The sequence below is a fragment of the Macaca nemestrina genome, chromosome 9, assembly GCF_043159975.1.
Source record: "Macaca nemestrina isolate mMacNem1 chromosome 9, mMacNem.hap1, whole genome shotgun sequence".
Taxonomy (NCBI): Eukaryota; Metazoa; Chordata; class Mammalia; order Primates; family Cercopithecidae; genus Macaca; species Macaca nemestrina.
Window position 1 is genome coordinate 8,139,430 of NC_092133.1, and position 23,590 is coordinate 8,163,019.

The window sequence follows — 23,590 nt, forward strand, 5'->3', positions numbered from 1 at the left end:
AAAATGTTATGAATCTTTACAAAATAGTGCCACCATGAAGACAGTACTATTAGTAGCTGCCCCCCACCTTTTTTTTTTTAAATAAAAGAGAAGGAGGGCCAGGCATGGTGGTTCACATCTATAATCCCAGCACTTTGGGAGGCCGAGGTAGGAGGATCACCTGGGCCAGGAATTTGAGATCAGCCTGGGCAACATAGTGAGACCTTGTCTCTACAAAAAAAAATCTTTTAAAAAAATTAACTGGGTGTGGTGCCACGCACCTGTGGTCCTAGCTACGGGATAAAGTGGGAGAATTGCTTGAGCCCAGGAGGTGGAGACTGCAGTGATCCGAGATGGTGCCACTGCACTCCAGCCCGTACCACAGAGAGCAAGATCCTGTCTCAAATTAAAACAAAAAAAAAAAAAGTGAGAGAGAGAATGAGGCTGAGAGACATTAACAGACTTGTCCAAGGTCGTATAATGCTAATAAGTGGATTGCTGCAGAAGCCTTGCAGACAGGTGATTGTAGTTGTGAAAAAGGAGACCTGCAACTTAATTATGCAGATTTGGAAAAGCAAAATGATGCTCAAAGATGAAGACTGCCCAAGAACCATCTAACCAATTGTGATACCGAGACTTTACAAACCACATCACTTCAAAAGATGAGCGTGCAGTGAATCATATTTCATCAGACAACATTATTCTGATAATAGCTCAACGTCATACAGTGAATTCTGACCAAATGAAAATTATACTGTAACTTTTCATATGACTAGACATAAGAGATGCAGAAATCCTAAATACAATACTAGATAATTGAGTCTTGCACCATCCCAGGAATGCGAAGATAGTTTAGGATTAGGAAATCTATTAATATAATTTATCATATTATAAGACAAAGAAATAATATATGGTTCTTTCAATCTATTCTGGAGATATTTTAATAAAACTCAATATCCAATACTGATCAAATTTACAAAACACTGATGGTATCTCAGTAAACTGGGAATAGAAAGACACTCCTTTAAAAGAGTAAAAAGTATCCATCTCAGTGTATCAACCAATATCACACTTGTTACTGAAACGCTAGGAGCCTTCCCCTTAAAGTCAGGTGTAAGACAAGGGTGGCCACTATCACCCCTATTTTTCAATGCTTTTCTGGAAATTCTAAGTCGATGTAAAAATACACACACAGAGAAAAGATAAGAATGTTAGAAAGAAGATACAGGTGGTAATTATTTGCAGGTGTTTTAGCTGTTCATCTGAAAAATCCAAGAAGGTCAACTGACAAACTATTGGAATGAAAAGGAGAATCCAGTGAGTTTGCTGTTTTTAACAAATCTATACAATAAACAATCTCATGAAAATAGGCAAAGAACATAAATGGTTAGTTCTCAGAAAAAAGAAATAGAGATAGTTTTATGGGAAGATGCTGAAAATCATTCTGCTATTGTTTGATGTTCTTCCTCTCCATATCTCATGTTGAAATGTACCCCCCAATGTTGGAGGTGGGGCCGAGGGGGGGGTGTTTCAATCATGGGCGGACCCCTCATGAATGCCTTCATGCCAGCCCTTGGTGATGAGGGACCTCTTGTTCTGTGAGTTCACGTGAGATCTGATTGTTGGGTGCAGTGGTTCACGCCTGTAATCCCAGTACTTTGGGAAGCCGAGGCGGGTGGGTTACTTGAGGTCAGGAGTTCGAGACCATCCTGGCCAACATGGTGAAACCCCATCTCTACTAAAAATACCAAAAATTAGCTGGCCGTGGTGGCACGAGCCTGTAGTCCCAGCTACTTGGGAGGCTGAGGCAGGAGAATCGCGTGAACCCGGGAGGCGGAGGTTGCAGTGAGCCAAGATCGGGCCACTGCACTCCAGCCTGGGTGAGAGATCGAGATTCCATCTCAAAAAAAAAAAAAAAAAAAAAAACAACAACAACAACAAGAGCCTGGGTCCTCCCCTTCTCTCTCTCTGTCTCTCCTGCTTGCACCACATGCTGCATTGCTTCCCCTTTCACCTTTCACCATGAGTGGAAGCTTCCTTAGGTCTTCACTAGAAGCAGACGCTAGCACTCTGCTTCCTGTAGAGCCTGCAGAACTGTGAGCCAATTCAACCTGTTGACTTTATAAATTACCTAGCCTCAGCTATTTCTTTAAAGCAATGCAAAAATGGACTAACGCATATTCACAGTAAGTGAAATCAAATGACAGCTACACTGAGATACTACTTTTAACCAATCACGCTTGCAAAGATAGAGAAGGTCAATATCACACTGAGATGAGGGTGAGGGACTCTCTTGGATACAATCCCTTTGAAATGTAAATTGGTCCAACCTCTATGGAGAGCTCTATCCAAATTACAAATGTCTGTACCCTTTGACTCATTAATCCATCATCTAAGAGTTTATCCTAGAGATACACTCACGTGTGCATGAAGTGATATGTTTACAAAGTGACTGCTGTGTTTGCGAAATAGCAAAAGATTAGAAACATTCTAAATGCCAGTTGCCAGTGGAATGATTAAATAGATTATGGTATACATACTACGATGGAGAATCTAGTTAAAAAACAAACCAAAAAAGGAAACCTTAGGGGCTAATATGGGATGCTTTCCAAGATACATTGCAAAATGAACAAATGCAAGGCACAGAAGAACTATTGCTTGTTATAGTTATAGCAAGAAGGATACATGTGTGTATATGTGTGTGTCTGCTTCATTTGTATAAAGTGTCTCTCTTTTTTTTTTTTTTTTTTTAAATTTTGAGACAGAGTTTCCCCCTTGTAGCCCAGGCTGGTGTGACCTTGGCTCACTGCAACCTCTACCTCCTGGTTCAAGCAATTCTCCTGCCTCAGCCTCCCAAGTAGCTGGGATTACAGGGGAATGCCAGCATGCCTGGCTAATTTTTGTATTTTTAGTAGAGATGGGATTTCACCACATTGGCCAGGCTTGTCTCGAACTCCTGACTTCAGGTGCTCTGCCTGCCTCAGCCTGCAAAGTGTTGGGATTACAGGCGTGAGCCACTGGGCCAGCCTGTATGAAGTGTCTCTAAGGTAAGAAACTGATAGCATTGATTGTTTCCAGAGGTGAGAATATTGGTGGGAGGCTTTTTACTCTATAACTTTTTTAAACTTTAAAAGTTTGAACCATGTAAATCTAATCACCTTTAAAAATTAAATTAAAACATGATAATACAAAATATAAAACCCTTTTTTTCCCAAATGGGGTCTCAGTAAGTTGCCCAGGCTGGCCCCAAACTACTGGACTTAAGCCACCCACCTACCTGAGCCTCCGAGTAGCTGGGATGACAGGAGCACACCACCATACCCAGTGTATTTGTTCTTGCACTGCTGTAAAGAAATACCTGAAACTGGGTAATTTATAAAGAAAAGAGGTTTAATCGACTCACAGTCCTGTGAGCTGTTCAGGCTTCTGCTTCTGGGGAGGCCCCAGGAAACTTATAATCGTGGTGGAAGGCGAAGAGGAAGTAGACACGTCTATACGGCAGGCACAGGAGAATAGAGAGAGGAGGGAGACACTACACACTTTTAAACAAGCGGATCTTAAGAGGACTGTATCACAAAACGGCTCTAGGGGGATCCTGCTAGACCATTAGAAACCACCTTTCCAATCACCTCCCACCAGGCCCCACCTCCAACCCTTGGGATTACAATTCAACATGAGATTTGGGTGGCGACACAAATCCAAACCATATCACCTGGTACGTTTTTTTTTTTTAGACAGGGTCTCACTTTGGTATCCAGACTGGAGTGTAGTGGTGCAACCTCTGTCTCCTGGATTCAAGCAATCTTCCCACCTAAGTCTCCTGAGTAGCTGGGACTACAAGTGTGGGACACCACGCATGCCTAATTTTTTCTTTTTTTTTGCATTTTTAGTAGAGACAGGGTTTCACAATGTTGTCCAGGCTGGTCTCGAACTCCCAGGCTCAAGCGATCTGCCCACCTCGACCTCTCACACTGCTGGAAGTACAGGCATGTGCCACCCTGGCAAATCTTTTTGATAGACTACTATACACACTAACCCATTAAGGAATATATTATTGGAATAAGATCTTATTCACAAGAGTCAAAAAGATAAAATAAAATACTAAGGTATAAATTTAACAAGAAATGTACAAGACCTGAAAACTACAAGATATATAATAGTATCCATCCGGGTTATTCACTACCTTTGACCTAATGATTTTACTTCTAGGCACTTATGCTAAAGAAATAGCATAGAGGAGAATAAGGATTAACCTATAAAAATGTCTATCCCAACCTTATTTGTAAAGATAATACATTGGAAATCAACTAAGTGTACAATAATAGGACTGAAACAATTGACTGACTAAATTATGCTATCTACATGTGTATTGGACACAAACTTGTGTGCTTTGTCAGATACTGCAGATGGCCTCTGTCTCACTGTCATTTGAGCTCTGTGTCCCACATGCACACAGTTGCACTCTATTACTGAACTTAGATAAAATACCACAAGCCAGGTCTTCTGTGCAAACCCAAAGGACTGGACCACACAACTCAGTCATATGGGACAGTCAGCTCCTGTAGGGGAGGGAAGTTTCAAACCCTCCTAGGGTGCCGTGCTAGGTCTGAATGTAAAACTGACAAAGACAGCTTAACAGCAGAAACGAATCCAAATCATTAAATGAAAGTTTTGTATGACATGGGAGCCTTCACAAGGAAACGAAGTCCCAAAAGCCTGGGGAGAACTATGGATTTGGATGCGAAGTCTGATGAAAGAAGTGGATAGTTGGCTAGTTGTGGAGAAACATGACTGTACACAAAAGGGACAAGAAACTGGATGAGTTGTGTGGGGGAACCCAGAAAGCTGTTTGTTCGGATTCTTTTCTCTGCCTCTGGAAGACGTTCCTTCCCTTCCACACATAGGGCAGGACACCTGTCCCGTGAGGGCTTTCATGGGAAAGAGAGATCAGAGCGACGTTCCCACACTTTATGGCTAGCGGTGGGGCAGAGGAGTTCTAGTTTCTGTGATCCACCTTGGGGGAGAGGAGTTTTGTTTTCTATGACAGGCCTTGAGGGAGAAAGGGGAGAAGGTTGAAGAGACCTTGTTTGTGAGGCCTCCCCAGGCTTCTTCGGTTCAAAGTCCTCAGCGCACCAACGTGCCATACTTTGGGGTATTGCCTTCTAAGCCCAAGACACTCCCTCTGGGGGTGACTTTTGACCTGCTGGAAGTGGGAGGCAGGAGGGAATTGGGCAGGTACAACCTCCCTGCTTCCTCCCTCTGGGAACTCGTCTATGGTGTAGTTCTTCCTCGCAGCCCCTCTGGGGACACACCTTAAGCCAGGGGACGACTGACCTGCTATGTCTTTGTGCAGTTTGTCAGGAGATCTCAGTCAACACAGTGACTCATCACACAGCATTTGTGTTTTTCCTGGTGTTTTTCTTTCGTTTCTTCCCAGTGCTTGCACCTCCCAAATAAAGTATCAGCAGGTTAATCTTTGCCTAAGGCTGCATTTTCTAATGGAACCATGTTGAGACATTCATCTGAGACGTTGTTTAAAATGATGTTGAAGACTATCTATGACGTGAAGAAACATTCGCATTGGGTCCATGAAACAGCAGATGTTCAAAATGTTAGTATGTGTGTATTAGTCCTCTCAGGCTGCTGTGACAAAATACTACAGGATGGATAAACTACGTGACAGAAATGTATTTTCTCACATTTCTGCCCATTGGAAGTCATAGTTGGATTCTGGTGAGGTCTCTCCCCTTGGCTTTTAGACAGCTATCTTCCTGCTGCATTCTTACAGAGGCTTTCCTCTGCATATTCAAGGAGGAGAGAGAGAGAGAAACCTCTGGTGTCTCTGCCTCTTCTTACAAGTACACTAATCCCATTGGATTAGGGCCCCACACTTATGATGTCATTTAACCTTGATTAGCTCCCTAAAGGTTCTATCTCCAAATACAGTCACCTTGGGGGTAAGGTCTTCAACAGATGAACTGGAGGTAGGAGACGGATTTTAGATCAATGTTTTCACCTTGTAAAAAACATAAAAAATTTGGAAGAAAAATACCAACATATTAATTGCTGTTAAAATTAGGGGTAGGGTTATGAGGATTATTTTTAGACTCTTATTTCTGAGTTATCTACATGTATTAAAAACCCATTTGTATCAGCGATCTGTTGCTGCATTACAGGCCACCCCAAAACTTAGTGGGTTCAAACAACATCCATTTTATTTGTGGACAGTTTTGTGTGTCAGCAGCTTGGGCTGGGCTCTGCTGGGCAGTGCTTCTGCTGGTCTTGCCTGGAGTCTTTCAGGTGGCCCCTAGTCTGGTAGCTTTCCTGGGGCTGTTGGGTCCAAGACAGACTCACTAACATGGCAGGCATGCCTCTCCCTCGAGGTGGTCTTTCATGTCCACAGTGCCAGCTGGGACTTTTTTTGCATACTGGCAAGAGTTCGAAGAGGACAGGAGTGGAAGCTTTGAGATCTCTGAGGCCTGGGCTCTAAGCTCCCACAGTGTCACTCTCTCCACAACCTGTTCTTCAAGGCAAGTCACAGGCCTGCCAGATTTGGGGGATGGGTGGGGAGAGACATATTTTCTGCCTCTCTGGATGGGAGAAGCGGTAAAGTCACGGGATGAAAAGGCTGGAGTACAAGGATGGGAAGAATGATCAGACTCTTTGCAAATGATCTACTGTACCGTTTCAAAGAATTTTTTAAAGCTTCTTCCAGGCTATGTATCTATATTGAGGCAATAATAATGGCTAACACTTATATAATTATTTTGTGCCAGACTCAAGATTCTATTTGGACTTGAAGGAAAACATTTTAAAAGTATTACATAAGTCCTACAGCTGAGATTTTTAACCAAAATAGATGGGCTCTTTGCTAGAGTCTGAATGTGTCCTCTACAATTCACAAGCTGAAATTCAATTGCCAGTATGATAGTATTGAGAAGTTCTGCCTTTAGGAGGTGATTAAGTCCTGAAGACTCTGCCCTCATGAATGAGATTAATGCCTTACAAAAGAGCATCTATGCAGCATTCAAAACAAAAAGAGCTTTTTGTTCTTCTACCCTTTCTGCTATGCAAAAACACAGCGTTCATTCCCTCTGGAGGAGGACACAGCAAGAGGCACCATCTTGAAAACACAGACCATGCCCTTACCAGACATTCAACCTGCAGGCACCTTAATCTTGGACTTCCAGCCTCCAGAACTGTGAGAAATAAATTTCTGTTGTTTTTAAGTTACCCAGTCTCAGGGATTTTGTTATGGCAGCACAACTGAACTAAGACACTCTTCCTCTCCACCCGTTCAAATTAGTGAAATTTACAACATATGTATCAGGGAAAGTAAACTTCAATTTAGTTCCTAGCTGCTGGACAGATTGTCAGATTTGTGCTAGTGATTAGAAGAATAAATTTCCCACAATTCTGCAATTAAAATCCTACCAGTTTTCCATTCCTGATTGTGTGGTAGGATAGGACCATCTCCCAGTTGCTTAATATTATTAGATTAGCAAGAAGATGTCTAACATGACTCAGTGTTGTTCTTGAGAAATAATTAGCTACCTAAGTGGAATAGATCTCCGTGGAATACAACTATATCTCTTTTATAACATTTAAATTTGGAGGCTTAATTAGTGAAAAATTGTCACTTTAGCACTTTAGTCCATTTGGCTATATATTGACATTATTAAAATGCTTTCCTGGTCTTCATGCAAATTGCTTTTTTTAAAAAACCAATTTATCTCCTAGCAACCCAAAGTGAAATAAGCACTGAAAAATACCACTTCAAGAAGACTTTGGGCTCTTAATCCATGTAAATTCCTGAGGTTTATTTATTGATTGTCTGAATGAACAAATGACGAATTGCTGCCTATAGGTGTATGCCGCTGAATCACTCTCTAAACGAAACTTTAAAGCAGCTAATTAAGCAGTCAAGTTCACTCAAATAAATGATAAAATCCAGTGCACTTGACCACCATTTTGGATCTGTAAGCACGCACGCAGCAGAATGGAAGAAACAAACTTAAAGTTAGGTATGTGTATTTGAAAGACATGACCATGCTCTTGAGACTGGGGAAGTTGCTGTCTCTTTTTAGGGATGAACCCTGGCCCTGTGGAGCTGGCAGCCACCTCACCTTCCAGAGCCTGAACTTCCTCCTCTGTGAAATGTGTAGAAAATTTGCGCTCTAGAATCTGAGGTTAAGAAGGTACAGTTAAATTATGGGAGTGAAAGTGCTTTACAGCTAGACATCACTGAGGTGAAAGTCATGGTTTTTCTTAGGGATGATGCAGCAGTTAGGATACAGGCTGCCAGCCCTCCCTGAGGGCACCACTCCACCTCACCCCTGCGGGATGCTGCTGGCCATCTCTCTGAGCATGTCCCTTGGCTTCCTCACCCCCTTGGTCTTGCCATGGGAAGGCACTCAGATTCGCTTCCTCCAGCTGACTGCGTCGGGAAAACCACCCCACCCCTGAGGTCTGGTGAGAGCACCTGCTTACCCCCGAAGACCATGCATCACTGTGGCCTTGTCTGAGTGGAACTCAGCCTCCTCCTCTCACTGCTGCCTCTGTGGCTGAAGACAAACTCTGCTCAGCTGCAGGCTCCTTTGGGTGGGAGGACAGACAGTTACCTACCCTCTACACGGATATGCCCAGTTCATGGCGCCTGGGCCTCAATCATTTCCATGGGTTGGGAGGTGTGAGCTCAGATAAGGTTGAGAGACCACCACCCTACATTCCCCCATGACTACTTCTCTCAAAATCCCAGGGTTGAGTGGCTTACCCACCTTTTCTGCTTCATGATTCTTTGAGAATGACAGGATTTAATTCAATCACACAACCTTAGCGGGGAAAAGGCAGAGACGGAACTGGCTTTAGGGATGTTCCACAGACAGGCCATTCCTGATTAGTTTGGATTCCCCAAAAGCTGACTCCAAGACAAATAGGTGAGTGCAGGTAGTTTGCTTAAAAGGTGTTTCCAGAAAGTCCTTGTAAGGACGTGGGGGAAAAGTGGGGCAGGAAATTGAGAATACCCAGGAGGATGTGCCGGAGTGGGGAGTTACTGAGGAGGATGTGCTCTCTCTGACAGCAAGTGGACTTTCTTCAGCATGCTCCATCTCAGGCCACTCTGGGCTGAGGTCCTTAAAGATTACAGAGGACTCTTCCCTTCCAGCTCCAGGCAGGAAAGTCCCAGGGAAGGACTCTGATGGGCTTGGTTGGGTCCTGTGACCATCCCTAGGCCAATCATGGTAGTCAGGGTGATGGAAAATTATGAATGGGCCAGGATGGGTCGTTTCTCCACCCCTGGTCGGAGGGATGAGGCCTGTAACTGGAAGTGGGAGGCTGAGGCCAGTAGAAGCTTGCATCCTTTCTGGTCATTGGACTTTGACCAGGACCAGCCAGCCCACCTAGCGGGCTTCAGTAATGTGGGCCCTTGGTGACGAGGGTTTGGGGTCTGATCCCTTCCCTCTCAGAAGCTTCTGGGCTCTAAGTTTATGTTTTCTCTTTTCTTCCCTCCAGCTGTCTTCAAGCTCAAAGGTTTCTTTTCTCCGCTTTACCCCTCCAGGCACTGGAACAGGCAGGAAGCCACTTAAATCTCCTAGCCCTGTCTAGCTGGGTGTATTTTATGGTGTTCTGGGAAAACTCTCCTCTTCCATTTATCAGGCATGAATAAAATTGGAGAAAAGGTTTTGACAAAGGGTACTACCATAAAAGAGCAAATGGAAAGTTTTTAAATATTTTTCACACCTTAGGGCACTTGACATTTTAGTTAGATCCATGCTTTTGCTTTCCTGTACTAGAAGTAAGACTTTCACTTGCCTGACCTTAATGAATGTTAAAGGGATCCTTTCATGGCTTAAAGACAAGTCCAATGTGCAAGAAACTAGTGGTAAAAACCAAGCAGCCATTGGTTGGAGAGAAGCCGACACTCCAAAATATCTTCCTCTATGTCTAATAATACAGACCATGCCTTTTCAGAATTGGATGTTCATTCCTTCTTTTTATTCAACTAATATTTATTAAGTACCCAACAGATACTTTCTAAATCATGTTGACTAAGATCTAACAACATTCTTGTTTTCAAGAAGCTTACTTCAAATTGGGGAAACTGTATTAGTCCATTCTCACATTGTGCTAAAGTACTACCTGAGAATGAGTAATTTATAAAGAAAGGAGGTTTAATTTCCTCACAGTTCCACAGGCTGTACAGGAAGCATGGCTGGGGAGGCCTCAGGAAACTTACAATCATGGTGGAAGGTGAAGGGGAAGCAGACATGTCTTACATGGCCAGAGAAGGAGGAAGAGAACAAAAGGGAAGGTGCCACACACTTTTAAACAACCAGGTCTTAGGATAATTCACTCACTATCATGAGAACAGCAAGGAGGAAATCCATCCCCATGATCCAATCACCTCCCACCATGCCCCTCCTCGAACAATGGGAATTACAATTCAACATGAAATTTGGGCAGGGACACAAATCCAAACCATATCAGAGCAAGAAGATGGGCATGCAGGAATGAGAAAGCAAGTGACATGATTTGGCTGTGTCCCCACCTGAAATCTCATCTTGAATTGTGATCCAAATTGTAATCCCCACGTGTTGGGTGAGGGGCTTCGTGGGAGGTGATTAGACCAAGGGGGCAGTTCCCCCATGCTGTTCTCATGATAGTGAGTGAATTCTCATGAGACCTGATGGTTTTATAAGGGGCTTTTCCCCCCTTCCCACCACACTTTTCCTTCCTGCTGCCTTGTGAAGAAGGACGTGTTTGCTTCCTCTTCCACCATGATTGTAAGTTTCCTGAGGCCTCCCCAGCCATAGAAACTGTGAGTCAAACCTCTTTTCTTTATAAATTACCCAGTCTTGGGCAGTTATTTATAGCAGCATGAGAACGGACTAAAATGGCAAGCTTCTTTCCAAGAATGAGTGTGCCAGAAATGAAGTAAAGCAGAAGCTATTCAGGGAAGTCTCACAAAGGAAGGCATTTTTGAGTCAATATCTGAATTCCTTTGTGTAATGAGTTGGGGATGAGGCAGATAGAGGCATGAGCATGTGCCAAGGCCCTGAGGCAGGAACAAGTTTGGGGGGTTCAGGAACTAGGAAGGAGGCATGGGCGACCAGGGCACAGCATGTGGGGAAAGGTAGAGGTGGGTCAGAAAGGGAGTCCATCAGCAGGGCTGCAAATGAGAGTTTTGGTCTCAGGGCAACAAGAAGCCATGTGAGCAGGGGATTGCCACAGGTGGGTTTGGTTTTTGAAAGGTTGCTGTCACTCCTGTGTGGATAATGGCTGAAGGGACCACAGTAGTCTAGGCATGAGATGGGGTGGTCTGGCCATAGGTGTAGCAGAGGAGATTCTAGAAGTAGAGCCACAGAACATTTATGGACTGGACAGACAGGATGGAAAATGAGAGAAGGAGGGACGACAGGGTACCCCACCTTCCCTTGGCTCTGTTCTTCAGGGAGAGCAGAGCCCACTTAAAGCTGGGTAAGCCCATAGCCAAATGTACTCTTTTCTGAGTCATTGGAAATACCTGGGTCCTGTCCATGTTATCTTGGGAAAAAAGAAAATTCAAGTCAAAGAATGACAGAAAATTCAGTTCTGTTAACTGACGACAATTTAATTCCAGTCGAAATGTCATTCCTGTGCCAGCAAACAAGCTCTACTCAATCACTATCCTTGTGTGACCCAGGGATTTATTTTCATCATCCATAGTAGTCAAGTTGAGCTAAACCAGAATTCCATTTTGATGTGAATTTCAATTAAGCAGCTCAAGCCTGTGGGTTTGGATCCACATATTATCAGCAGCTCTCAGAACAGCATCCTCTCCTCACCTGAAGCAGAAAGTGCTTTTAGAAAACCCTGTTATCACCCACAACCCACAGTAAATCCATAGATTCTCTGAGAAATTACTCCTTTCTCTGCAGTGGGCTGTGGCAGGAGAGCACCACCCTCTACTGGTGTTCAAGGCTGTCCAGTGGACTTAGTTATTTAAAAAAAAACAGGGAAAAATAAATTTAGTGATTAATGACTATAATGCTGATAAATATAGCCATTTCAAGGCATGCACATAGAATATGACATTTGTTTATTTCAGCAGCCCCGTGAGGGTCACCAAGACCTGCCCTTTTTAATCTTTCTTGCTCTTCTCTTTGCTCACATTCCCCCGGAAACCAAAAAAAGTCAGTACTCCTTCCAGTTATTTGTGCAGTCTACAAACTTTTTCTGCCAAAGATCTGAGTAGGAAAGGAAGTGGATTGTGCAGGGAACAGAGTCAAAGGAAATAACATGAGAAAATCCTTCTGTTATCATCTTAAGTAAAAAGAGCAGGATGCAAAATTGTCTATACAATATGGCAGGACTATATTAAACATGTACATGTGCCTGGAGAAAAAAGACTCGGAGGAAATACTCGATCGTGTTAATTACAGTTGTTTGGAGATGACAGGATTAGGGGTGATGTTTTCACTCCACATTTTAAATTATTTTTTATGATTTAAAATAATGAATACTTATATTCATCTTTTTTGTCTGTTCTTTTTTTGAGACAGAGTCTCACTCTGTACCCCAGGCTGGAGTGCACTGCTGCGATCTCAGCTCAATGCAACCTCTGCCTCCCAGGCTAAAGTGATGCTCCCACCTCAAGCCTTCTGAGCAGCTGGGATTACAGGCGTGCACCACCGTGCCTGGCTAATTCTTTGTATTTTCAGTAGAGACAGGGTTTCACCATGTTTCCCAGACTGGTCTCCAACTCCTGGACTCAAGCAGTCCTCCTGCCTCAACCTCCCAAAGTGCTGGGATTACAGGCGTGAGCCACTGCACCCAGCCTGATATTTACTGTTTTGTCCATGCAGAAGAGAACCTGAGACCTTTTGGAAACCTTCCTGCCTGGATTCAACCCTGTGCTTCTGCTGAGGGCAGCCCCTCATTGTACCCTATCCCTCCAGTCGGAGGGACAGACACATGTATGACCCAACTGAGCCGGTAATGACATCCCATTCCCTCGCCCCAATTCAGGGATGGGCCTAGGGCTCAGGATAAGCCTCACTAAATCCTTCTCTGGGGTGTTTTTAAAGCTTGGGCAGGGAGAATAAGGCCCCCTGTCCTCTCCGATTGCTGAACTACGAGGATTTAAGCACACAACTACTCATGGTAATACTTCCTCCCTCTTCCTCACAGGAAAGAATGACAGCAACGGTGCCACAGGGAGAACCAGGCAAGAGACAAGAGTTCTGTGAGCCGGTGAGGACCCAGTCTTTTCCTCGTCCAGGCCTGAGAACTAATGCACCCCTCCTTGTCGTGTGAGCTCTTTGGGAGCAAGTTTCTGTCACCCGTTCCCCAGTCCTGACTAATAGAATGCGTATTAGTTGGGAAGAAAAGGACCTTTTGTCTTAGCCTCGCTGGTTGGTAACCACAAGGATTTATTCGGTATTCTTGGAAAAATAAATTCCCAGCTATGGAGAAATCCTCTTATTCTGCTTGCCTGTGTGGTCGCAAGTATCAATAGGCTGTCTCCCTGGCAGGAAGAATGATCTGTCTAATGGTCTTTCTTGTTTGCTCTCTTAAGCCAGTGAGACGATGTTTGTCCTGTTGTTTCACTCTCAGAGTAAATGTATAAACCCTAAAAGTCAGATAGGACCACTCTGCCCCTGACAGAGCATCTTTTGGAGTTGTTTGAGAGCATCTCAAAAGGTGTACCTTCATCAGAAGTCCCAAAGGGTAACTGCCCCTGATGGAAGTGACGTTTACTCAATGTCGTGCAAACAGCAACTGCCCGGTGTAGACACTGCGAGTCCTCTACAGAAAAACACGCAGCTCTTTACACATGCAGGGCCCATCCCATGCAGTGAGAGCATGTCTGAACTTTGCATTGTCCTGACTGTCCTTCAGGCAGAGCCATCCAAGAGTCAGGGGAGCAGGAAGGACTCAGAGGGATTCAGGAACTGGGGACACTGGTATGGTATGATGGCTGGCCCAGGGAGGAGGTAGGCAGGCCCCCGGCTCCATGAAAGATGGGTGTGCCATGTTCCTCCACAGTTACCATGTGGAGGTACTCACGTGGTCATCCAAGACTCAGGGACTGTCTCTTAGCATTGTAGCTCTGAGAGATAGGTCCAGGCTGGGGCTGGAGCTACAGAGAGCAGGAGCTGCTCATGTTGAAGGCTGGCGTGCAGGGCTGCCTCTGATGTAGCTGTGGATTAATACATTAAGACAGGAAAGTTGAGGCACCAGTCTGTCCATTCATTCACCTATCCATTTATCCATCTATCCACCCACAAAAATATTCTGAGCATCATAAGCCAGGCACCATGTCAGGCACTGGCAGTACAACACTGAATTAGACGGTTGGCCCCTGACCTCAAGGAACTTGCAGTCCGGTCACGAACAAAGACGAGGAAGTGGCAAGTGTGCAATAGGGAAATGGAGTCTCTAGCAGGTTGCCGCCCATTGAAGGAGTTAGGTGAGAATGGCTCTGAGCCAAGTCCTGATGGGGAGTAGGAGGTAGGGGAGGAGATGGCGAAGGCAGTGAGAGGTCGGGGAAGCAGGAAAGGCAGCCCTGGCTGAGGAAACAGGGTGTTCAAAGGCCTAGAGGCAAGACATGGAAGAAAGGGGTTTCCGGATGTCTGGGGCATAGGGTGTGGGTGGACAAGTCTTGAAAGATGAAAGAAGGGGTTGGGGAGGTGGGCGGGCCCCATGTTCAAAGACTTGTAAGCTAGGTTTAAGAGAGTTTGTTTTGTTTATTTTTACGTTTTTTTTTACACAAGATCTCGCTCAGTTGCCCAGGCTGGAATGCAGTGGTGCCATCAGAGCTCACTGCAGCCTCAAACTTCTGGGCTTGACCAATCCTCCCACATAGTTAGGACTACAAGCATGTACCACCATGCCTGGCTAATTTTTTGAAAACTTTTGAGATGAGATCTCATTGTGGACCCAGACTGGTCTTGAACTTCTGAGCTCAAGCAATCCTCTAGCCTTCACTTTCCAAAGCACTGGGATTTCAGGTGGGAGCCACTGTGGTTGGCCTGGGTGTGGTCTTTTTGGTGGGAGTAATAGAGCGACATGAAAGGTTTTTCAGCAGAGAATTGTCAAGTCTGGGTTTAAGAACAACCCTGGCTGCTACATACAGAATAAAATGGAGGAGGGGAGACTGCAGGGTGGGAGAAGCTTGCCTGTCCCCGCTCCTCCCTTTTGGCCTACCATCACCCTCGCCCCTATCCAATTCTACAGCCAAGTTTTCTGTGCAGGAGAACTCCCCCCTACAGAGAAGCAGAGGGCATATTGGTGCTGCTCCCTGTTCTGTGTCCCCAGCTGGGCACTACGCCTGGCACTAGGTGGGCAATAAACATCCATTCCCCAATGAATGGCCACCTGAATCAATCTGTAGGAAGCCATATTCTGCCTTAAAATCTCAACACTGTCCATTCCTAGCTATGGGGATTTAGTCTCGCTATGGAGTCCTTCCATGTCTCCGTTTCCTCACCTGTACAATAGTGGGAATTATTTTACTTACCTCATACGTTTGTTGTGAGGATTGAATTACATAAAACACGTAAGGCCCAAGCCCGGCACCCAGTAAATTGTTACTACTCTTGGGCTGTGGAGGTTTCTTTACCAAGTCACAGAAGTGGAAGTCCACTCCTCTCAGTCAGGGCCAGCACAGCCAGGGTTGGGTGAAGGAAGGTGTGGAAGGTGGAATAATGGCCCCTTGAAGATGTCACAACCGAGTCCCTAGAGCCTGTGAATATGCTATGACACAGGACAATGCAGGTGGCAGATGGAATTACAGTTGTCAACCATTCCCTGAGATGGGGAGAGTTTCCTGGATCATCCAGGTGCTCCCAAAGTCATCACAGTGGTCCCGGTGAGTAGAAGAGGGAGGCAGGAAAGAGGCACCGTCAGGTGACATGGGAACGACTCAAGCTGCCATTGCTGGCTTTGAAGATCCAGGGAGGGGCCACTGCCAAGGAATGAAGCAGTTTCTAGAAGCCTGAAAAGCCAAGAACACAGATGCACCCCGAGGCCCCAGGAGGAAGCAGTCCTGCCAACACCTTGACCCTCGCTCAGGGAGACCCAGTTTCGACTTCCACCCTCTGGAACTGTGAGATGATACATTTGTGTTGTTTTAAGCCACTAAGTCTGTGGGAATCTGTTACAGCAGCGACAGGCAAGATGCCAAGGCTGAACGCTGGCTGCAGGGCCCACCTTGAGGAAGCTAGGGGGAGCCACTCCTCTCCTCCCCGACGGCAGCCATGGCATTTGGGGGCGCTGTCAGTCACCGAGCTTGGAGCACGCGGCCACACTTCTGGGGGTATACATGGGGTCCCTGGGATTGCTGAACTGAGGCTGGGGAGAGAGGCAGGCCCTCTCAGGTGGCACAAGCGGTCCACATGGGAGGTAGGTGGTGGTGGTGGCCATACTCCCAACCACATCCTGCTACGACAGGGCATCTGGCAGGAGCCATCAGCAGGCAAGAGGGCAGCAGAGGGGTCAGGGCAGGTGCTGAGTAGCCCCTCAGCAGCCCCAGCCCCAGGGGGTCTACAGGGAAGTCCAATGCTGAGTGTCCCCCAACCCCCACCTCCTCCTCCCAGCTGCTGAGCAAAAACCATAGGGTGAAGAGAAAGGAAAGTGTTGCTGAAGTTCCAGGAGTGACAGTGGATGAGCCTGGGGTGAAATGTCTGTCGCTGGGTACAAGAAGGCCGACTCCTGACATTGGTGGAGCCCAGCACGTGAGTGTGTGCTGAAAACAAATGTGTTAAATATGGTAAAAATATGTTTGTAGTTTGTACATGACAGAAAGTTGGCAAAATTTCAAAGACGACTGAATTTAATTATTATCGTGTATGTTTAAGCATTTTACTGATGGGCCGGTAATAAAATTGAGATGCGTAACTCATAAATTATATACTTATTCCATAAAATTTATATTTCTTGTTTATATTTCAGTAAAATCACTAATTATCTTGTTATAATAAAGATTTCCATACAATTTACATGTCACATGGAATAATGCCAAATTAGACAACATTTCTTGAGTTATCATAGTTCTTAGTTTTTTACGAACCTCAAGTTGAAGCAGTAGCTGCTGGAGTCATCAATAAACGTCTTCCAGTAATACCTAGATGCCAAAATAGACCATGAATTTTACATATCACATTCACATATTATAATACAATTATATATGATAAATTATTGCAGAAAATGTTATAAATTATTATAATTTTATCATATACACAATAATCATGTATTTAGCAATTTTAGCCATCTCTTAAAGCAGTGTCTAGATTGATTTAATATTTCTCAATTTCTTCTTTCAGATTTTTCAGTGCTGGGATATTATGAAGAAAGCTGAAAATGTCAGTAAATTGCTCAATTTTTTCGTATCTCTACTCAACTAAGACTCTTCCCTGACCCACAGTACCCCCAAAATATTATCGAAGGGAAATTCATTTGGGAATTATTTTTATGTAGCTCTTCTTCACAGCGACTCAATTATTTTTGTTTCCTTGTTCTAATTTCTTTACATTTTATTGGAATGTCACACATTTTACATGTGTTTTCTTTTGATTTAGAAAACTTTCTTTAAAATTTCAAAAAATTCGTTTTGATATTTAAAAAATGAGGTAGCCACACTTAAAATTTTTTTTCTTTTGAAAGCTTCTGATAATATAATTGAGAGCAAGCAACAATGTATACCAAAAGATTATGGATACTGCAAATTCAAAGTAAATTTAATTTTCTATTTATGAAATTTTTTTGTAGATCTTCTGTTACTTTGCCTAACTCTTCTCCTGTCGTGTTTAAATGAAATCGAATTGCTTGAACAGCATTTAGTTGGCATTCCCATTATATGCTGAGAGAGCTTGTAAGGTCAAACTGGATGTATGTTTCATGAAGATGTTCCCTCTTTGGGTGGGTCCAGAAACCACCCTTCAGACTTGCTTAATTGTTCTGAAAGTTGCATCACCATAGGTCAAGTTGAGACCACGTGTCCTAGCAACAGATTTATACTATCGGCTTTACAGTGGATGCTGCTGAATTTTCGGACAAAATTCTGGCCTATATGCTTTTTCCTTTACTAAGTATGTTCACGCCATTTTCATAGACTTAGCTTCACAGTCCTTTAACTTAATTCCTAAAATTGTAAGTTATCTTTCCAGTTCCTCATTTAAATCAAAACCTGTACTTCTAGGTGTGGAGACAATGTAATATGTTCTTGTTTTATTCTTCAACAATAAGTATCATAAATGTTAGTTGTTCAACATGACCTTTGTCCCTGGTACCATCTAGTTGCATTGAGTAATATTTACTTATGTTTGTGTGTTATGTATGATTTATTCTCTCACTCTATTACCTACTAAATTAGTAATCTCATTTTGAATTATTTATCCTAGATAGTGATTGCTTTATTACTTTTATTCATCTTACATTTTTGGCCATTCTAGCATAAAAATTGGAGTTATTTCTATTAAACCAAAAATTCTTTTATTGTTTCTGTGAATATGGTGCTTGTTAATACCGTGAAAAGCATCATTACTCTTGGTTACATACTGGACCCCTAATATATTTTTTCAGAACATCACAACAATGTTGAATATTATTCACTTACCATTGTTGAATATTATTGGAGGTCTGGCCTATTTTTAAATTTCTAGTATTTGCGCACGAATTTTTTTTTATGTGTGTGAATGACATTTTGTGTTATTTTAATTAAAAATCCAAATGTTTCTGGTCAAAAATAACTTATTTGGCTAAAACTCATCTTGAAAATTGGTGTGAATCACGTAACCCATATAATCAAAAAGTTCATGTTTCACTTTGAAATATGAAAATCTGTCTCTAGAGTTCTTTTTCCATTTGAAAGAATGTTGGTCTAAAATGAAATACTAAGTTTCCTGCAATGCTCACCCAGTGAAAAATCGTATTTGCTAATTTGAGTCAGACTGTGTTTTGCTAGAAACATTCTCATGCTGTGAGGGGGATGGGCGCCATTTTTAGGATCCACCTAAATGAGTGGTGCTCTGGAGACTTGATCTTTCTCTCCAGGTTGCTGCTTTCACGGTGGAAATTTCTTCCCCTTCTACAGGACAGGCCGGAGTTGCACTCCTGAGTTGTGAATTTGTTATGAACAATCCTCTTTTTCATTCTCATTGCTCTGAGCACTAATTAAATCTTCATGTACTGAAGAATGTGAGGTTCCAGGGATTTCATCGACCTCTTGAAGTTGTGAATTTGATGAGAATCATTTTCTTGCTCATTTATCTTGTTTTGATCCATAATTAAAACTTTATTAAATGTAGCAGTTGTAATGTCTTACTAGCAAATTTTATGTCTCATGCTTTTGTATAAGACTTCTCACTTTTATTATTTCAGCTTTACAAAATTTAAGCAAACCATTTCTTTGAAGGTATTCCATTTTTGTTTTTGTTTTAGTTTTTTCTATTTGAGTTCTACTATTTTTATTCCTATCATGATCTTGCCTTATATTTATTCTCGGTCATTTAAAGACTAAAAATGGAATGTAATTGTCTTTTAAGAAAAAACAATTTAAATATATTTGTTTTAAAAAGCAAATGTGAAAATAAAATAAAATAAAAAGCAAATGTGACAAAAAGTTATTTTTATATGTTTAAATATTACTTTTAAGAGATGTTAAATTTTAAAATTAAAGAAAAAACAGCATCATTAACAAATATAAAAAATGAAACATTTTTAAGAAATAAAATTTTACATTTAATTTTGAAAATTTAGCTCTATCTTATTGCATAGTTTACAATAATAGGATTACTTTCAATTCTAGTGCTCAATGGCCATCTAGTTGTGCATGTAGGAGTTGGTACCAGGCTTCATGCATGTCATAGCTAGATCCACATACATGCAAATTTAAGAGTAATATGAATTATTTAACTATTGAAAAATATTCTTCAGATATTAGATGCAACTGTTGCAGATTATGCACTAATTCTTCAGGACTTCTGGGCCACAAATTAGAATATGAAGAGACAGAAGAAAATGGAATCTCAGCACCACCGAGAAAAAATGCTTCATTATGTGAGAATCTATTGTGTTTGCCTTAACTCAGAAGATGGAGTTGACAAGGTAATTAATTCGTGATTTATCTTACCTAAGCACTTCTACTGCTCAGGTCCTCCCTGATTCTGAAGCAGTGTCTGTTTCTGACATGTGCAGGTACAACCCACAAACATTTGTGGCATTTAGGCTCAGTTACTTTTCGTTTCAAGGAATAGGGCAAGGGATAAAGAGAAGTGTTTCCCTGGGACCTGAGCTGTGTTAGTCAACTGAGTAAATGTTTAAGGTGGCAGGTGGCACTATGCCAGCATTACCTGTCGGATCCCAAGGGACAGAGCACCTGTGTATTTTTTTTTTTTTTTTTTTGAGACAGAGTCTTGCTCTGTCGCCCAGGCTAGAGTGCAGTAGTATGATCTCAGCTCGCTGCAACCTCCACCTCCCGAGTTCAAGCGATTCTTCTGCCTCAGCTTCCTGAGTAGCTGGGACTACAGGCGCACACCACCACACCTGGCTATTTTTTGTAGTTTTAGTAGAGATGGGGTTTCACCATATTGGCCAGGTTGGTCTCGAACTCCTGACCTTGTGATTCACCCACCTCGGCCTCCCAAAGTGCTGGGATTACAGGTGTGAGCCACTGTGCCCAGCTCACATGTGTGTGTGTGTGTGTGTGTGTGTGTGTGTGTGTGTGTGTGTGTTTAGACAGAGTCTCTGTCGCCCAGGCTGGAGTGCAGTGTTGTGATTTTGGCTCACTGCAAGCTCCACCTCCCGGGTTCACATCATTTTACTGTCTCAGCCTCCCGAGTAGCTGGGACTACAGGTGCCCGCCACCACACCCGGCTAATTTTTTGTATTTTTAGTAGAGACGGGGTTTCACTGTGTTAGCCAGTATGGTCTTGATCTCCTGACCTCGTGATTCGCCCATCTCAGCCTCCCAAAGTGCCGGGATTACTAGCGTGAGCCACCGCACCTGGCCCCTGTGTATTTTTTAAAACATTCATCGCCGGGCGCGGTGGCTCACGCCTGTAATCCCAGCACTTTGGGAGGCCGAGGCGGGCGGATCACAAGGTCAGGAGATCGAGACCACGGTGAAACCCCGTCTCTACTAAAAATACAAAAAATTAGCCGGGCGTGGTTGTGGGCGCCTGTAGTCCCAGCTACTCGGGAGGCTGAGGCAGGAGAATGGCGTGAACCCGGGAGGCGGAGCTTGCAGTGAGCCGAGATCGCGCCACTGCACTCCAGCCTGGGCGACAGAGCGAGACTCCGTCTCAAAAAAAAAAACAAAAAACAAAAAACAAAAAACAAACAAAAAAAACATTCATCGTGTGTATTTGTGATATGCAGACCCCTCGGAATTTCAGAACCTAGGACAGAGGTTCCTCTTGTTTGGAACTAAGGGTAGAACCAACATTTAAATATTTTTGAATATTGTAAATGAAGAGATTTAGGAAACAAGGGTTTTAGTCCATCTACCCATCCATCCATTTATTCAAATACATTTATTTTTTTGAGTACCTCTTGTGTACTAGGTACTATGCTAGGTGCTAGGGTCACAGATTGGGGGCATTGAGAACCCTTCTGTAGAAGAAAACAGAGAAGGCTATACTGGATGGGACAACATTAAAGTTGGTCTTAAAGAGTCAGTGATGACCAGGCGAGAAGAGAGAAAAACAGACGAGAGGGAACAGTCTGTGCAAAGGCACAGATTCATGAAAGGGCTTTAATGTCTAGTTTTGAACATGTCTGATGGGCCAAGTTTCAAGGAGCCAGGAACACACCATATGTCTAGAGAGGTGTGCTGGAGCCTAGTTTTGAGTGGTCTTGTTTATGTTAAGGAGTTTATAATTTATCCTATAGGCATTGAAATGATAGAGTTCCCTGACCCCTTTGCAGGACTTGCAACAGGGGTGTGGATCATTTGCTCGGCCCGCGGTGTGCTCAAACCCTTTTCCGGAGAGGGAGCACATAGACAGGCAGGTGCAGGAGCCAGGGTGAGCACTTTTGGCCTCTGACCCCACGGTAGCATCTAGGGTGTGTTACAATTAATGCTCTTATATCAGTTGCCGTTCACAAATGGCTAAGTGTTAAACCAGCTCAGTGGAGAGTCAGGGTGACAGCCTTTTACACCCTGCCTTCTTGGTACCCAGGCCCTTGCCCAGTGTCCACGAAGAATGAGGTCACTCGAACTTGGAGGATGGTGAATGTGGGGATTTTATTGAGTAGTGGAGGTGGCTTTCAGCGGGATGGATGGGGAGATGGAAAGTAGATGGACTGGAAGATTATCTTCCCTCTGGAGTCCAGCTGTCCCTCAGCCAATCTCCTCTCTGACCATCCCCAGCCAAACCCTTCCCAATATTCAGACGCACCTTCTCTTCTCTCCTTCTCTGCCTCACCGCTCTGCTGCTCTTCTGCTGTTGTTTTTTTCTGCTCATGGAGCTTGGGGTTTATATGGACACACGATAGGGGTGTGGTGAGACAGAGTGGTCTCGGAGAAGGCAACATGTGGGCGTAAAAACAGGAAAGCCTGTTCCCATTTACGGCCACGGGTTTCCAGACTTGGGGGCGGGGCCTTTGCCGGGGAAACGCCCTTCTGTTTCCTGTCCGTGTCAGCATGCGTGTGATATGGTCATATGTACAGTTTCAGGGAGGAAAGTCTTTTCCTCTACTCTCTCAGGTTTTGTATTGAGGGCCTGAAAATTGAACTAAAAAAAAAAAAAAGACAAAATAGCGAGAGAAAAAACCCCTCAGATTTAATTACATGTGTATGCGTGGGCGTTCACAAAGAAATGTGACTCAAGGAGGCAGCTAGAATTTGGGGTTTATGTATCATCTTAACAGGGGAAGGGGCACCTCTGGGAGAAATGATTTCTTAGATGAAGGGAAGAAGGGTCACTTATGGAAAAACAATTGTCTTTTTGGAAAAGTAAATATGCCCTTAGGAGAAAAGATGAGAGATAACGATGGTTTTGTGACATTTGTTTGGGATGTAAACCAAAAATAAAATTCAAAGGCCTCCCAGCCCTCCTGTTCAGGCCATGATGGGAACTGGGGGTCAGACATGCTTAACTGTACCCCTCCAGCATTACCATCAATATGGACCTTAAGTCTGATAAGAAATATTTACAACCTATTCTCTCTGAAGCCTGCTACCTAGAGGCTTCACCTGCACAATAAAACCTCGATCTCCACAACCCTTTGTCCTAATCCATACATTCCTTTCTACTGACAATAACTTTTTCAACCAGTTGCCAATCAGAATATATTTAAATCTACCTATGACCCGGAAATGCCCTGCTCTTCCCTTTGAGTTGTCCCACCCTTCCGGATCAAACCAGTGTAAACCTTACATGTATTGATTGATGTCTCATGTCTCCCTAACATGCATAAAAGCAAGCTGTACCCCAACCGTCTTGGGCACTTGTTGGCAGGACCTCCTGAGGCTGTCATGGGTGTGTCCTTACCCTTGGCAGAATAAAGTTACCAACTTGATTGAGACATGTCTCCGATACTTTTTGGTTCACAGGGAGTAGGGATTAGAGTTGCTCCTGGGGAGGCCATTTATAACAATTTAGTTTTTTGGGTTTTGTGGAGGCTGTTC

General features: G+C 43.6%; 1 long non-coding RNA gene across 1 annotated transcript; it reads right to left on the bottom strand.

Moving 5' to 3' along the window:
• Positions 1-14,031: 14,031 nt before the first annotated feature.
• On the bottom strand, positions 14,032-22,517 carry LOC139356038 (uncharacterized). The gene is made up of 3 exons (XR_011607409.1): positions 22,359-22,517; positions 17,030-17,083; positions 14,032-14,158 (listed from the first exon to the last, which is right to left on the bottom strand). It is a non-coding gene; the product is annotated as an uncharacterized lncRNA (long non-coding RNA).
• Positions 22,518-23,590: the final 1,073 nt, after the last annotated feature.